Here is an 18,365-nt window from a genome sequence, read left to right on the forward strand (position 1 = left end):
AAAAAAACATACTCCACAGAATATTATAATCAAATTCAGTGAACTGAAAAGGGATTTACTCTTTGATGCATGTCTGAATATGGATTTTCTGTTTATGAATGTATTATCTTACCCCCTATTGGGGGAATAAAACTCAATTCCAGACTGTTCATTTTGACATGTTTTGAGACAGAGCAAGCGTTTTCACAACTATTTGTGCATGTGCAACCTGCAAATTTGGGTTTTTCTTTCATGTTGAGAAACGAGTGAGGGGGGCGAGTCCCCCCGTTTTGGTTAAAATACTGTCTGGTCAATCGCAACACTGCAAAGCTAAAAGTAATTCTATCAAATGGCGTGCATTTGGTGGTTATAAAATCTCATTTTTTGTGAAGAATGAGGGTGATTACTACACTCCTAACAAACTGAAAAAAGCCTTCATTTGGGATCATCTCACAGATACTTGATCAGTTTGGGATCTAGTGAATTTGAAGGCCAGGTCAACACCTTGTGCTGTTCTTCATGTTATTTTTGAGTTGTTCTTGAAGAGTTACTGAAGATGCTGTTTGGTGGGGGTGCCTGGTCTGGTCTAGGTCTAGGTTGGTGGTACAAGTCTAAGTAACATGCACATGCACAGGCTCAATTACCAAATAACGTCCACATGAATGTCAGGTCCAAAAGTTTCCCTGAAGAACACTAACATTTACTTCTCCTGGTCATAATGTTGTGGCTGTAAAGTATTTTTTCTTCAAATAAATAATTTAATCATAGAACTTTGTTACTTATCCAAACTACAAACTTTAATCACAAAATGGGAGTATCAAAAAAAAATCCTACTTGAGATTGCCTGGTTTGCCTGAATGAAAGCTCAGATCTGGGGTTTGGTATTATGATCAGAAATCACCACTTCTACCCACCAGCCCTAAGCCTGTTGAATAAGATCCTTCCTATACACTGATGATACTAGGAAATACTCAACCTGTGTCACTTGCTGGTTCTATCTGAAGTGATAAAAGCTAAGGACTTTTTTTTTGAATGCAACTCTTCTGGAAGCCCTTGCCGTCCTCACAAAACCAGAGTAGACCTCTTTTCAGGAACTCAGACCTCTATCTGGAAGGAGGCTGACCTCATTTAGGGGGGCAAAGCTATTTCCATCTATTTCCATCTGGGTCACAAAGACAAGGAATAATGTCCTCCATCTTGGAGTAAAAATCTCAATTACGTGACTGAAAACTTCAAGCACCTCTCGTGTATCCTTTTCTTCGGGTCTGCGACAAACAAATACAGATCAATTTTCTGCCGGTAAATCTGGGTCTATTTAAGGGTCTCTCAGTCACGCAGGTAACACTATTCCCACACTGAGAATAGAGGAATTCACATTCCACTTTAGTCTAAGGTCTCCTTATCTTCTGAAAGTCTTCTCCGAACCATGTCTTTAATATTTAATCAGAGAGAAAACAAAATCAAATGTGTACATGCCCACATATGTCAGCATATGAAAGTGCACACATATTATTTATTGTTCTTGCAGGGCAGAGGCATGAACCAGTTGATACCAGAGGGAAAAAGAAAGGATTCTTTTATTTATTTAATATGGTGGGAAGGATCCGAGCTGCAGATCTCTATGAAATATTTACACCGGGAAGCTCATCTTCGCAGTCGATAACACAAATTTCACCGTGCAGCCAGGACACATTTGTTAACCAGTTTGGTCTTGTAGCTGCTCTGCTCTCTCCACGTCTGAGGCACTGTTACGTACAAATGCACGGCAGTGAACTCAGATATGAGAAGCGTGTGTCCTGCAGAGCTGAAGACAAAAGCAATTTGCGCTCAAGACAGTTCTGTAGCCGCACAAACCTTTTCCCTTCTCGCAACACAAATCACAGTAGATCTTTAAATGCACCTGCCGCTGTTTATTCTGTTAATTTCCTGCATGCAAATGTCTGAGGTGGCTGAGGTACTATAAAAAAAAAGTATGGTTCATGTTCACAAACAGGAAAGAGTGGGCTGCCATTATGGTGGTGATTTTTCAGAGGGTGTATTTCAGCTAATGACAAAGGCACATTAATACGTTACTCGATGAGGGCAGGGACTCGAGCGTTTGGTTGAGTGCCATGAACACTCCAAGCTGTTGCTTTGAGGAAGACTTGTGTTAGCCAGCATACGGCTCAGGTCAGCTCTGCATCTGTCCGTGCATTCGCAGCAGGGGAGGCTGTAGTTAGCTTCCCGGCCGTAGCACGCCATGTGTTTGTGTGGGAAGGGCCACGTTCGGGGAGACGGCGCGCAGAGTGCCTGCACAGTTGGTGCATCAAAGGGAGTCACGCTTTTCCTTTTGGTGATTACACCATATGTGAGACTGTGTGGAAAATGTTTGCAAGGTTAGGTTTCATTCGATAAAGGTTGGGGATTAAGAGAAAGGAAAGACAGAGAAAGGAAAGGAGAGATTAAACACAACAAGTGGAGCAGTGATGGATAATTAATGCCACTTTTTCCTCTTTCACCCTCCCTCTCCTCCCTCCGTCTGTTTTCGCCTCAGTATCTGCTCCGTGCAGTGCTATGACCTTTAGCTAGTGTGTAATTCTAGCGCAGGGCCTGAGCATAATAATATATGAAAATCCATAGTGTCTGCTGCACACTGTGCAAACTGAAGACAGGCAGGCTCAGCTGCTGACAGGCCGAATTGTGGCCCTCCAGTCAGACAGCTTGTTATATTAGAAGCCGTTCACTCCTTTTCCTCTTGGAGACAACTTGACCTCAGCAGCTGAGACACACACGTGGGCATAATTTAAGACAATACAATAACACGGCTCGTGGCCATTCTCTGATATGCTCTCAGGCAACTTGGAATCATTTAAAAAGCCACACTATCATAGTTTTTCTAAAACTGTTTAGTTCCACGCTAACATGCTAATACAGGCCAGAAGCCAGTCAATTTCCCCCACCCACACAACTTTTTCAATCAGCTTGTTTGCACGGATTTAATGTCGCGATGGACAGAAAATGAAACGTCATACAGGCCCTCTGAACGCTGTAGAGTTTTGTTTGTGTTGCTGGGTTGCCTGTAGGACTAGGCCTTTTGTTTTCTCAGTATCAGTTGAAACTCGCCACATAATGAAATCTAAATGGAGCGTTCCCGGAGTCGTATTCTGATAATTTCTGACTGTACCAGGCTAATGTTATTGTGCAATTGCCATGACGCTACCCGGGAAGTATAGGCAGATTATTGGAACACTTCTCATCTATGTTATGACACGCACAAGGACATCACTGAACATAAAGCAGAGATGACTCATGAATCAAATAAGCTCACAATAGTGGTTTTCAGCCACCATGGGATGAGCTACAATGCTAAAAGTCGCTCACCGTAGCAATAAACTGAACAAATGAAAAAATTAAAGGTTCTACCAAATATTTCTCAGATCCTTGTTATGACAATGTAGTCATTATACAGTAGGCATTTTGCACAAAAACTGTTCTTATATAAATTAAGAAAATTATGTATCTGTCTTTTCTTTCTTGTTCTTCCTGGTTTGAACTGGGTGGGGCTAACTAAAATGTATAATGTCACGTGCTACAGTGGACCAATTAGAGTTTAGCACCATTCACATCTTAAAATCTGATTAAACCAATGCAGTTCCTGGAGTTTCCATGTTAACATCTAAATAAAGAGCACATGGTGATGTGGTTTTCCAACGTTTCACCAAGATTTCAGGTAATACACAAATACTAGATTTTCAAGGGCTTTATGACAAAGACTTACGGTTGCTCAAATTCTTGCCAGAAGGTCAAGGGGGGCATGGTTGGTTTGAAAAATGTGTACTCAGCCCATTCAAGGCCAACATAATATAATACAGACATTGGGTCTGTCCCCTATACAAATCTTTACCATCCACAGATTCCCCTAAGGAGTCACGAGTGCAGCTATTCCTGTCACTGTGGTGAAAGACATAGTTCTATCCTTAGCTGCAATCGATCTGCTGACATACAACCCCCGTCTTCCCTCTCCTCTCCTTTACCCTTTCCCTTTTCTTTCCCCCCTCCTCCTCCTTGATCCATCACCCATTGTCCCCTCTAAACCGTTTCCAATGTCAGTTTGTCGTTTTTGAACAGTCCTTGATCTTTGCTAAGTGCCTTGGGCCTAGCTTGTTGCTGCCTGTGCTCCCTTGGTATCACTGCTCTAGATCTTTCTGTCCTGCTTCTGCCAACGCAAACTGGCAACAGGACCGCCAAACCCGGACCCTCTGGTCTTTCTTCTCGTTACTACACTACATACAAATGGGTTCATATGCCTGGCTACTTAGAGAAGCTAGCAGGTAGTAGTGAGGCTTTAATCCATGTACACCTCACAGATTTAAGTGCAACTCCTTAACTGTAACAGCTTTATTCAAAGAACTAGAGTAAGAAGAAACCTGACTACATGAACGCAATTACTCTAATGTTCATTTATTAATGTTCATCTTTAACAGGCTGAAAAGCTTGTGGTTGGCTCTTTAGTTGTAGCTCCACCGTAAATGATACTGTAAGGGCAAATTAAAAAGGACATGGAATCAAACCTCTCTCCTTTCAACCTGCCAGCAGTATCACGTTGCCTGGGAAGTGACTTGTCCCACAGGCGCTAAGTACTTTAAGGGTTATTGCACTTTTTTTAACCTCTCCAGGGGATCTCAAAAACGGGACATCCCTTACAGAGATGGGCCTCCTGGGTGAAGGGCTTTCGAGGCACCAAAGTGTACATTAGTTCACATCCCAGACAGCAGCACAGCAGCAGGAGCCCCAAAGATATGCTCACAACGGCGTGCAGGGATAACGCAGCGCTAAAACACACACACTGCAGGGACTCACACTTCCCAAGATGAAGATGGTAATTATTCTCCCAGCATCAACTTCCTTCCTTGGCTGCTGGAGGCAATTATTCGCTTATTCAGGTCAAGGATTGTTCTGTGATGAGAAAGTGAGCGAGAAAAAAGCTACACACAGCTACACACAACTACATGGGCATCGCTGGGTTCGGCAAGATGGGCCACTTTCACAGTTTAAGAGAATCTAACTGGACATAGAAAACCCATTTTCCTTTAGATAGACTTTCCATGCCATCATTCTTTTGCTTCAATAAACAAGAGCAAGGATTTTGCAAAAACTATCAGAAAACAGTTTTTGAAGGAGCATCCAGGAGCGGCAATTTGTTGCACCAAATTTAGCTTAGTTATATACGGTCAGGCATTAGATTATGACCACCTTCCTAATATTGTGTAGGTTCCCATTGTGCCTGTTGTGTTCTCACTCATCAGAGAGTGGGCATGGGTCTTCTGAGGGTGATCTGTGGTGTCGTAACAGAATATTGTTAGTGGGGGCCTTTGGGTCTTATGGCTTGAGGGGAGGGGCCTCTGTGGATCATCTCACAGATAACTGACCAATTTAGGATCTAGTGAGGTCTGTTATAGCGTTCTTCATGTTTTTTGAGTTGAGTCCTAAGCCATTTTTTCTTTGCCTGCGTCAGGCTACATCCTGCTGTGGATGGCTGCAAGCGTAGCTGTACCTACATAGAGTATGTAAGATTTCTATTGGCTTATTTGTATCTGCTATATCTATTTTTCTCACTGTAGTGAAAACAAGTGAGGAGAAAACCAAATCAAAAGAGGCGACGAAGCCCATGTCAGTTGTCAAGAGATTGTAATAAGGCTTGAGAACAGCATTGATCAAGATGTTTTGATGGCACATCTACAAGTTTTCAATCAAGCAATGGAATATAACTCCAGGCTATGTGACTGAACAAGGGGCATTGGCCAATACGACAAATCCTGTTGGGCAGCTTTACAGCTCTATAATCTAACAGTCCCTTTTTAGCCTATTTACAAGTCTTCTTGACAAAAAACACTCCCTTCCTTTGCCTATCTTGCGGTATTATGCAAAAGAAAGCAAACAAGGAGTGAACACCCATTCCATGTGTTGCAAATGAGCCGCTGGCCATGGCCATGCTTGGAGCATACCAGAGCTAGTATGCATGACGTGGGAAAACTGTGCTATCAGATGAAGATTTCAAAAGACGCATCTTAAATTGCACTGACTCTGTGGCCTGGCCTGGTTTTCCAGCCTCAATACCCTGCAGAGTTGAGGAATCCAGTAGATATGGAGTCGCTCCTCGACTGTTTCTGATTCACACTCACAAACGATAACGATAATATGTTAAGGCTAATGACGCTGCTCATAGTCTACGATGATAATTTTTATTCTGGCCAAACTCTAAGAGTTTATGTTTGGATCCTTTTTTGGTCACATTTGATATTGAGAACGGTGGAAAATGAATTGCACTGTGACATCCCTGGCAGGGCCAAGATTTGAGGGTGATAAAATGAGGCAGGAAAACACGAGTGTCAGTAGCGAGGAAGACCCATCCAAAGAAGGGCGAAATAAAAAGATGATACAGAGAGAAAGAGAGTGACATTACAGTGAGAAAAAGCAAAGAGGAGAGCTCTGATCATGTGGAGCCGAAGAGTGGAGGGGGTGTGAAAGGCAGATGGGAGAGGCAGGAGCATCAGTCTTTTCCAGCTGCTCGCTGTCACAAACACTGACGACAAGGTTGCGACCCCTTTCGCTTTTTGTCCTCCCCTCTCTAGCTTTCCACTTCATTTCCGAAGCCCTCCTTTCGCTGTCGCCCGCTCCCTTCATTTGCCATTTATCGTGCCTCTCCTGCAGACATCCTTTGCAGTGTGTGCCGTTTGCCAATCACCCGGTGAGCACCCCCCACATCTCCTTACTTCTTGGCTAGGTTCCACCTCGCATGCAACACGGTGATCACACATCCTTCAGAATGTGACTCCTTTAATGCACTGAATGAATCTATAAAAATCCCCATAATTCTGCTGGCGCTTCTGTTTACGGATCCCATATGCGGAAGAGAGGGATGGGTGCGTGGGGGCCATATTGCTTCATTTCACACACACACACAGCGAATAAATACTCTATATTTACAGTTCACGTCTTTGGCTGCTCTTCAGAAGAAATCTTTTTCATCTTTGCATGATGAAAAATCGTCCTGAGAATAAGCGCACAAATCCCTTTGGTGTGTTCCACTTGGCGATTACGTCGGTTGGGTCTCCGATGTGTATCTCTGTCACAGAAGTTTTGTGTGCTTGTGGGGGGGAGCATTGCCAAAAAGTCATTACATCAATATAAGGCAAAGGACATGGCTCCGAAATATACTTACATAAAGAGGATTTAGCCTCCACTGCGCGTTCTCTCAGCTATAATCACTCTGTTGTGCTTATTTTGTGCAGCTTCTTTGATTTGATCTGTAAATGCATTGAGCAGCTTGCTCAAAAGGAATTATAATGTGTAACTCAAGTCAGACAGTGTGACGATATTTTAACAGCTGGAGTAATGCTACGTCATGGAACCCGGGGTATGTATAAAGGTCCTTGAATTGCCAAATAAGGCTGAGGCATGCGACATATGATATGCAGGGAGGCAGAGAAAGCTTGGGAAACAACCTAAATCTCGTGCCTCAGTGACAGGGATACAAGGCGTGACTGGAAAAGCACGCCACGGCCACTCACCGCATCACAGCTGTCTCACTTTCAAATTTCCTGCACTGGGAATGAAAAGAGACAAAGTATCTAAAAATACCCAATACGCCCCGACTTTTGTCAGGGAGGCAGAGCGCCAGCTCAGCGAGAATTTCCCCTTCAGAGGAGATCGTGTCGCACCGACTGAGCGCCCCGCGAGCTACCTGATGGAGATATACTACCACAATGCAGTGCCGTGACTTGCGCAGCGGGGCTCGCTCTGGGCCCTGATGGAAAGATCACACGTTCAGACAACTCCCTGTGTCTTGCTTGCAGTCTCTCTCTTACGCTGCTGCTCCACATACTCCCTCCTCGTCTCCGGAAGGCTCAGCTGTGAAATTCACACATCATATCTGCTGATACCCAGCAAAGAATCACATCCTCACTGGTTAGCAGCTCCCAGAGTTTCTTATTTTAACCAAGAAGCTGTGGATCACAACTACTGGAAGTGTGACTCTTTACCACACCTGGGTGTCTGGGTGGTAAGAAATCCTGTCATTTTATTGACAATAACAAAGTGCGATTCAGTTATATTTCACATACCTGCAATCTCCACAATAACTGTGCACCATTTAATTACATCTCAAAATAAATGCACAAAAGTGCCATTTCCGCTTATCTGTTCTTGTTTAAATGCAGCAAAAATCCAGCTAGCTTTTGAATCGAAAAATCATTCCATACATATATGATATTATGCATTTTGAGATAAAATACTCTGTAATCTCAGTGACTTTAATGTTATTACCTTAGGGCAAAGTTAGCTTGTCATTCAGTGAGTAATGTCACCACAAAGAAAAGGAACAGTGGCTTGGTTTAGGATTAGAATGTGTTGGATCCATGTTTGTAAATTTAACTCTAATTGAAATACTCTAAACAACAAAGAAATTTGAAGTATTGTTAAACTCACCGCATTTGCTCATTATCTAGTTTTCAACTTTATATCTTTTGTGTCTATTTTTATTCCCTTTTCCTGTTCTCTTAACTAGATATAAAGCACTTGTTATTGTTAGTTTCCCTATGAGGATGAATAAAGTCCATGTGCTCCACAGTGCATAACCTGCTTAATTTAGCTTTCGCTGTAGCTTAACATTTTCCAGTCCTCTGGGGGCCCCCTTCTGACCTGGGGCCCCTAGCATTTGCCTGTCTCACCTTTTGGCTAGCTGCATCTCTGCTAAAAACCTGCCTGCATGCACATGATATAATCGGTAGTATGTAGTACATGTGTGATGAAGAGTTGCCTGTCAAGCATGCGCCTCGCTGGAAAACATGGCAAAGTCAAAAAAAGAAAACGGTGTGTTCAAGTGCTTGACAAAAAAAAGGACAGAGGACGTGTTGAAGTTAGCTCCTGCACAGCTGGATCCTCACGAGAATGTGTGGATACTGACGTTTCACGTCAGACAAACAAAAAAAACATGAACTTGAGAGAAAACATAAGGAGCAAGTCAACCACTAAAAAGAATGAAAAACAGACACGACGCGTGATTTTAGAGTTATTCTTTGACTGTGTGCAGTAACAGCTGTTCTTAAGACTTACGACGACCAGAAAACACTGTCAAGACTGTACCAACGTGTGAAATAGGACATCCTCGAAAGCAATCAATAATCCCAGCATTAGTGTATTCTCCAAAGAGACAATTAAGGCGACTAATCAGTGAGAACTATTATCCAGGCGGGTGAACACAATCTGCTGTATCACGTATCATGTCTCGTTCATATTCTCCTCTGATCTGCCTGCGAATTCACTGTTTGGGGCATGTAAACGAGAGAGAGACGGTGTCTATCCAAGGCTGTGAGGAGCATGGAAAAGTCAGCTGGCGTATGCAAATATGTCATCATACTGCATGTTGTATGAGCTTGGTTTTGCATTTCATTTCAACTTTTCTTTCATAGCATGGTGGAAATCAAGTCCAGGTCTCTCCACATGTGGAAGGATAATGAGGTGGACTGATATCCTGGATGCCCATACCAGCAGGTGCACTGAATAAGCCTGCTCCCAATCTGAGGAATAGTCGTTGACTGCATGTAGAGATGTCCAGCATAGATGCCATGAAGGGTGCTTTTAAAGCTCAATATGGATGATATTGGCCTTCACCATCTTGGCTGTACCAGGTTAATCCAGAATTGGTTTGGGTTGGAATGTGAGTGGAGCTGAGGCAGGTGGCGTCTCGGCAGACAGCTGGTTATCTGTGAGGGCGCCCACTTGTCAATCAGAGCGGCCACGCCACACATAACTTTGAGCATATAATGGTTCAGTTAGCTGTAGAAAGCATTATATTTTTCACTGTTCATTTCTGCTGTAAAGTTTGGAATTATATCATGGAGGTCGATAGAAACTGACTTGTTGGGTTCAGTCTCGAGTGGCCATTAGAGGAACTGCACTTCCGCATTGGCTTCATTTTTTGTGACCCTGGCGCCTGCTGCTTGATAATAACTTCATTACACTGGGATGTTTTGTTTTTTTGTTTTTTTTTTTTTACAAATAGCAAACAGATGGAGTCAATATTAATGCATATGGGACAGATGGGGTAACTGGCCTTTTAGGTTTTTGGCATCATTAGATGTTGGTTGCATGTCACGCTCCCCCTTTTTTTCAAGAGTGAAGCGCTGAGGGGTGATACAAGAAATGACCGCAGCAGAGGGGAGCAGGGAGCCGGGATGCAGGAGATCTGATGATGATGATGATGTTTACCAGTGAAGCAAAGGACCAACGATCTATAAAGGGAAATGAAGTAACTAGCCATGGCTACTGGTCCAGGTGGGTTAGGGGTTTGGGTTAGCCATTAAATGACAAGTTAATAAATGAGGACTATAATGCACCATATTAACTATTACTGTATTATTACCAGAAAAAATACTTTTGTATACATGTTTGTCCATGATGGAATGCTATAGTATTTTCAACCGAGTGAGTGACACAAATAGAGAGCATATATTTCCCTCTGACTACCAAGCACATCATCTTTAAAGGTCACAGCAGACATCTAGCCCCGTTTGGAGGAGGAGCTTACTTTTTAATTGCCATGTTGGATTTTAAAGTTGCATATTAGTTACTAAAGAGAGTAAATGCCAGTGTACCTCTGCAAATACTGACTCCATTCAAATTCATGTCATTGCCTGACTGTGCTCCACTATGAGGAAAAGGGGACACACTTATTATTCATATTTTTTCAAGGATGGTCCAAAGACAATAGTTCGCTTTTCTCTTATGCCCTCGATACACATGACACTAAAAAGCAAAAGCAAACATTCAACAGTCGGACAGTGGATTTGATTTTCATTTTTTTTAATTTTTTGATTTTATTTGAAGAAAATACTTAGGTTATTAGATTAGATTAAATACAAGGTTCTGTAATACCGTTTTATAGCTGAAAAAGCTTCACCTTTTTGCTCACTTGCTTCGTCTTGTTTTTGGACAAAACAAGACTCCTTAGAGCACCACCTTGGACCTGTTTTCTGACATTTTGAGGACTAAACAATTAATTGATTTTGTGAGAAGCTAAACGTCGACTCCACTGATAATAAAAATAATTGCGGCCATAAAATTAGCACAAGGACACAGTGAATTTATCTGCATTCGTGCCTCGTAGTATTCACCTGTTGACCGAGGCAGTGGAGAAGAAAGAAAGAGACTGAAAGCAGATGGTTTTAGCACATTTTAAAACCTCAAGCCCAGAAATACTAGTTTGTCTTTGTGCTGCTGACCAAAAAGAATGCTAAGATTCGAGTACCTTTTCTACTGATACAATCCACCCGTACACTTTCATTCACTAACTGTAATTTTAGAGGTACGGGAGGACGTCCCCCCTCCGCAGGACGTCCACCTCTCTGTGATATCTGCCATTTTCCAGGGTTTGGGTTCAGCCCTGGCCCCCGTCGATCAGTAAGAGCGACCCCTCCTCCAACTGATGAGCCATAATTTAAACCAACAGCCGCCAAACAGCAGCATCATCAATAACACCTCGTCAACCTGAAGGGAAAAACCGAGCATGGGGAAAGTCGCAAACCATGAGAAGCATCTCCACAAACAAACAAGTGCAGTCCACATCAGAAGAGTGTCACACTTTGACCTAAGAGGCAGGAAGCACATACGGCAATCAAACAGACTCCACGGAGTAATGCTGCTCTCTTTGCTCACAGCTCCACGGGAAAGAAAAAAGAAAAGAAAGAAAAAGGGTTGCTATGTGATTGCACCGGCAGCAGCCGGAGAAACGAGTCTGCAGTCATTACGGCTGCTTGTAAATGCATCCATGCCAGCCGGCGCCAGATCGATTTTGCTATTCCTGATTGGCCCTCTGTTATTGCCCTGGGAGCCCCAGCAAGAGAGGCTGACGACAGGGAGAAAACGCTGGGCTTAATTGACACTGTCGGGGCATGAAACAGGTTTGAATTTGCCACCCGGAACCTTTTATCTTGTCCCTCTCACTGCGTGGAACGCATCCAGGCTCTCATACATAATAAAGAAATAAAAGAAATACAGGCGCAACATCCATCTCTCTGTTAACAGTTGCGTGGCTGAGGCACAGCTGGTGGTTGTTCTTCTGTAAAACTCCACAGATTCTACTCAGGCATAAGGGCTGGAAACTAAATCGAGGTAGAAACCCTTCAAAAGTCGCGGAGAACAGAACGCAGTTTTGTTTTTTCGCTTCGCACGGCTTCTTACAGCAACGGGGCTCATTAAAGTAGTTTTTATTTCTCAGGGAGCCGTCTGAACTGGACAGGAGCTGAATTGCAAAAAAAGAAAAAAGATGAAAGCTAATTTGTAGAGGGAGGAAGCGAGACGATGGAGAGAGAAAAAAAATCACTTAACCGAAAGATTCTGAGGGTTTGATAGAGACGTGGAGACTAGATGGAGGAGGAGGAGGAGGAGGGGATGGAGGTTTTGATCTCAGCGGAGGTACTGGTGAACGCACATGGCGCTCGCCTGCGTTCCCTCCACCACGCCTTATCAGTCGAGAGCTGTTGGCCCATTATGATAAAGAACACATACAAACACTTTTCTCCCCTCTCCCCGGCTTCATTAGCCAAACCGCGTGCAGGGCTCTGGGAGTAATCGGTTGCCCTTTCAGCCTCCTAATGGCCAGAGGAGAGGAAAGCAGAGGAGAGATAGCAGAGTTATTGTCCTTTATTAAAGACCGCAGCTCAAAACGTATTCTTGCATGCAAAATATTTTTTAATATTATTCCTTTACTTTCTGTCTCCCCGCTGCTCTCTTCTAATTTGTTTTTGTGCTTTTGTTAGAAAACAGAAGGAAGAGTCACATACTCTAGTCAAATTATTCCAGGCCAGTGTCTTCTGATTAGGATCCCTTGGAGACGGAGCGGCTAGGCCTCCCTACAAAGCATAATGTCTTGATTAAGTTCACGTGTCATTTGTTTTATCTGAAACTGAGAACATTCAGAAATAACAGCCAGTATTTTCTCACTACTTCACCCGAGAACTATGCACCAACCAGGACCAAACTCAACACCTACACTGAAGTTTAAGCTACATCCAGCATAATTTGTGCTGATTTGTAATAAAAAAGAAAAATAAAATCTTTGTTTTTTTTCCCCTCTGAGTCGTCCACCTCCAGCAGAGCAGCTGCTCTCCCAGCCATGTCGCAGGCATTACCAGACTGGATATCTGACAGGCGGGAGACGCCCCTCCCAAGTCGGATCAGGGCAGATTACAGGGCCGGGCATGGGAAACACGGACCTCGTGTTAACCCATGCAGTCCACATCCCACTCCCCTACATATGAAAACAGAGCCGCACACAAGCTCAACACAGCATGAAAACACACAGAATCCCTGATTGTTATTAGATCCTTGGTATATAAGTAGCACGCAACTATTTGCACGTGACCGGGTGTAGGTATTAGGGTGTAATTTAGTACAAGGGATACAATAATACAAGGGAAAGAAGAGATTCTCAGCAGCAATGTTCATGTGTTTTCTACGACTTTAGGGGAGGAACAAATATGACAACATAACCCCAGCGATGTCACACTGATGTCAGCAGTATAAACGTGTTTTGAAAGCTTGTACAACATGTGCTGGGTTTGAAAGAAATGGGCATTTGTTAGCCAGGAAGCATCATCGAAACTGAAAGATGCTACCGTGTTGCGTGATGGGAAATGCAGGATCCTGTGCTATTACAGCTTGGTCAACTTGTTTAAAGAACCCTGCAAACATATATTGTAAATAAAATTCCAAATGTAAGAGATGCAGTCCAACGTAAACTCAAACTAATCTGAGTTTGAGCATTTTTTGGTGAGAAGTCTTGGTTGTTTTTCTAACCTGGATTTGATTGGGCAGAGCTCATGTGTTGCTAGATGAAGTCCTGCATTGCTGCACACCGATCGAGAGTGAGCGAGCATCCAGAACTAACATTTGAATATAGTTTGAATGTATGTTTTTCAAATCTCATCTAAGAATAGAAATATTATACTCAGTGGTATCAGATTGTCACGCTACTGTACTCTGTGCTCTTGCGAATTTTCTTGTGAGTTTCTTGCACATTAATACCTAATGGAAAACAACATAACAATTATGGTGCTAATGGTTTATGGGAAAGTGGCTGCTCAGTGTTTGCTCATTAACATAACACTCACAAAGGATAAACAGAATCATTTCCACCACTACCACCATTAGTGTGTTATACCACCCAACCACAGAACCATTTTACACTGAAATCCATCTCTTTGCTGTGCTAGTAATGATTATGTCTTTATTTCCGAAGCAGTTGTCCTCAGAGGAAATGCCACTAGTCCTTAACATCCACCATGCTGCTGGAAGATGGTTTTGGATTTCTGAGCATTGGGAGACATCAGAAACATTCAGAGGTTCTACTTATCTCTATGGGAGAAAACAGGAAGATACAAGATGCTTAACCTGATGAACTGCTGAGCGTTGTTCACATAACAATATAAGCAACTTAATTCAAAGTGACTTTCAGGCTGTGCTCTTATGTATTCCATACATGCAGTCAGGGGCATCTTGTCTAGAATTTCTAGCTGTGTCATATGAGAGCAAGGTCAAGCATATAAGGGAGGTTGCATTGTGGCTGTTAGTGTAAAAACCTGCCGTATGGAACACACAGAGACATCTGTGGTAAACACAGGAGAAAGGCATGAGATAACTGCTGAAGAGAGTATGAGATGATAATGACACTATTGTGCTTGCTCTTTGCGCTACAACTCACCTGCCCCATTGAAAAACACCTACACTACACATATATTTGCTAGGTGCTTAGCCCCTCGTGGTTAAAACCTCTTCTGATGTGTATGGATACAAGTTAGAAGTGTTTGTGTGTGCTGTTTGCTACGCTTTTGAGTCCAAGTTAGAGCAAGAGCAGTGCTCCAGCCACATTTATCTTCTTATGTAATAAGTAGACTGGCATTAGCCCATGCAGGCGAAATGCTGCTCCTCCCCAACCAAAGCACAAGCAGTGGGATTCAACCTGTTTCACAACCTGAGGAAGTGGAGCGGCGCAGGTTTTCTCAGGACACCGTCCCTAAAAGCATTTCAATTTGATGGGGGGGGGCTACGATTTTTCTCAGCCAACCTTGCATCAGGCCCTAACAGCCACATTATTGGCTCTTTCATCATCCTTTATACTATTAGCGGCCCTAAATGACAAGAAGGGAATGAACACAATGGCTCTGCAACCCTGAGATCTGACACCCATGGGACTCCTTTGAATATTCCGGCAGCGATGACTCTCCGCACAAATTTCATTTCTTGGCGCCTGACCCCAAGCCCGACGGAGACTTGTTCAAGCTAAACAGATTATACTGAAGACGCGCAACAGCTGAGTGGCATTTAGGAAAGACAAAAACGCAGGCGGAAATGAATCACGCTATCACCGGAGCCCGAATCAGGCACCGGCCGGCTTGTGATTTCACGGAAAAGCAGAGCAGAGGTCCTGAACACCTCTGTGGCAGATGGAGATTTAACGTAGCATTCTCGATGCCCAAGAGGGCCACCAGGCTTCTGCCCCTGCCTCTGATTTAATTTATCCAATTCCTATCACAACTGCCAATAAGCAAGAGAAGCTCCACTATCCAGTTGCCAGTATGAAATGAAGGCTAAACATGTGGAGATGGCAGGGTGTGGGCTATCTCTGCAGACCCCCAGCTGCTTTCTGAGCACACAGATTGGTCAGGAAAGCTGATAGTAACACTATGAAGCAGAGTGATAACCTCATGCTCAGCCACAGAGGCAAGGATGTTACCATAGCTCATCAGGCTCCTGTACTAATAAAGAAATACACCGCAGAGAGAGCTTATAATGCAGAGGGAAGGTGGCTGATTGAAAGCTCTGCGCACACAAACACACGTACTTAACATTGTCTGTCTGCTATGAGCGCGTTTCAAGCTAAAACAGCCGGAGAGGACGAAGATCCAGAGCCCCGCCATGCGCCTCCGTCCTCTCCTCATGTCCCGCGTCAAGATCATTCATAAAAAAATGGCAGGCCTGCACTGCTGTCACGCTATTGGCTGCTGATGCGAAAAAAAAAAGGAAAGGAAAGAAAGAAAGAAAACATGTTTCTACTCCTTGTATTTCTGTGGGCCGGTACGAGAGCCACACTGCTACTTAAATAAACACCTCATTTATGAAGTGAAATGAACCGCTCGTGTTTCCAGCACCCCGCGCGCACTCGGGCAGGTTGATCATCACCAGCGCGGCCGGAAGACGCACACTTTCCGCGGGTAAACAAAAGCGTCTGCCTTTTGCAGGAGCCGTATTCATTAGCCTACACCAGCGGTAGCATTACAGGAAACATTAATAATCTAGGCGGACCAGGCGCGCGTGTGTGCATGAGAGCGCTGATCCGCTCTCTCTCTCCCTCTTACCCGATGAAGCGATGGTGCTGGTGCCGGCGGGATGAGAGAGAGAGTTGTATCCCTGCTGCGGTGGAGCGGGGCCGGTGTGCAGGACGGCAGACAGAGATGCGGGGATGCTCGGCTCGCTCTGGACGCCTTCCTTGCGGAGCTCCTGCTGAGCGGCGTTGCGGGACAGACCTCCGTGCGGTTATGCTGGGCGCTTCTTAATGCACGCTCGCACACATCCACACTGTTCGCTGGCTAAGTGACTAACTAAGTGTCCCGTGGCTACAGCAGCCGAATCCTGCAAACCATGTTACCGTGCGGGCTAGAGGCAGCAGTGATGGTGCTGCGGTGGAGAGCTGCTGCTGCTGCTGCTGCTGTTGCTGATGCTGTTTTATTTCTCTCCTCCAGTGGCCAGGACGGGACAGGACAGAAGAGGAGGACAGTGTGTTTAAGTGGTGTGCCGGTGGTGTGGATTTAAACGGGGGGATGGTGTCGTTGGGATTACGTGGTAGGGGTTTAATTAGATAGCGCAGCGCCTATTGGCACCGACGTTGCGCACAGAACCTCCTCCTCCTCCTCCTCCTACTCTATCCCTCTCTCTTCTCCCTCTCGCTCTCGTAAAACAGATAGATGTGTGTGCCACAACACAGAATGATGGCGAACCGTGTGTGTAATAATAGCGTTTCTGTGCCTAAGAAGGACTGAGCAGGGATCACAAATGAGTGTTCACACTGTACAGTATAATATCACCATAATGTTCCATTATGGTCCCAGGAGAGAAATAACTCCACATTACTCCGTTGACCACTAGTGTATTTGTCTTAATGGTAGAAGGAAGATTACATTAGGCTTTCTTATTGTTATTCTGCACACATACTGCAATATACATACCCTATATGCTGTTGCTACACATTTATATACTCTTATTTCAAAATACTTAAACAATAGTGATAGCTGTTATTGGGCTAACTTTGCATCTGCTGCTATTTAAACGTCTGGTTAGATGCCAAAACTGCATTATATTGTGTATGTACCTGAATCTGTTGCTAGAATAGATATTTATGCTGTTGTTGAACGCATCAAATCAGAACCAGTCATTAAACATCACAGATGTTCCTGAACTTGCCTGTGACTCATCCCTGGTTACCTTGCAGCCCTCTGCTGATATCATAGGTATCCTCCTCTATTTGAAGTAACGAAATACACAGCTAAGTTTACCACTTTATAAAAGAGAAGGAAGACCTCATCCTACTTGTGTTTTCCAATCAATAGGCAACCAATGTGCATCACCTTTCTAGGATCCTAATTCCAGGTGGCCATGCGTCTTTTATGCCTTGTATATATTCAGCAGGACACCAGTATTTGACTACTAAACAGAATTATAATCTATCACCATTATGCCTGATGGCACTGTCTGCTCCAAAGGGATTTCAATCAGATTGAGAGAGGTAATGTAAACCCTTTGTTAAGCCGTTCAATAGCACCTAATAACCATGTAAACACTTGATCTGATGGTTGGAGTGAATAGGTCCTCCATGCAGAGCAAACACTGGGTTTCCTGGAAGCTCGTGGTGTATACATGGTGTTAGCAAAGCAACCTGCAGACTCAATGTGGGCAGTGCTGCAAAAAATGTGGGTCTATGTGCACCTATAGCCATTATGTGTTAAATGAAGAATACACCTGTAAGTGTATATGTATACTCTCCTGATCTGACTGTTTTTTAAGTTCAGTGTGTCTTAAAAGTATGAATACAGACATATAAAAATGCTGCATTACAAAGAGCCTGTGTGAATGATCCTATTTTATTAAAAGTACTTCAGCATCATTGGCGGTATTAGTTAAAAAGAGAATGAAAACCACTGGTTTCCTCTGACAGTTGTATTATTAAATCTGATTGTTAATAGCGTCAGTGTGCAAGCACCTGTACACTGTTTGAATATAGCTTTAAATACAGTAGATTCACCACACCAGTTTAAATCTGAGAGGCCATGTACGAGAGGAGAATGAGCCACAAT

General features: G+C 43.7%; 1 protein-coding gene across 1 annotated transcript in view; it reads right to left on the minus strand.

Annotated features, from left to right (window-relative positions):
- LOC125020205 (hippocalcin-like protein 1) overlaps positions 1-16,847 on the minus strand; it is a 38,659-nt gene extending 21,812 nt beyond the window's left edge. Inside the window, exon 1 of the mRNA XM_047605513.1 lies at positions 16,374-16,847. The gene's annotated coding sequence lies outside the window, so the exon portion shown is untranslated. The remainder of the gene's footprint in view (positions 1-16,373) is intronic.
- Positions 16,848-18,365: the final 1,518 nt, after the last annotated feature.

Source organism: Mugil cephalus, chromosome 14, assembly GCF_022458985.1.
Source record: "Mugil cephalus isolate CIBA_MC_2020 chromosome 14, CIBA_Mcephalus_1.1, whole genome shotgun sequence".
Taxonomy (NCBI): domain Eukaryota; kingdom Metazoa; phylum Chordata; class Actinopteri; order Mugiliformes; family Mugilidae; genus Mugil; species Mugil cephalus.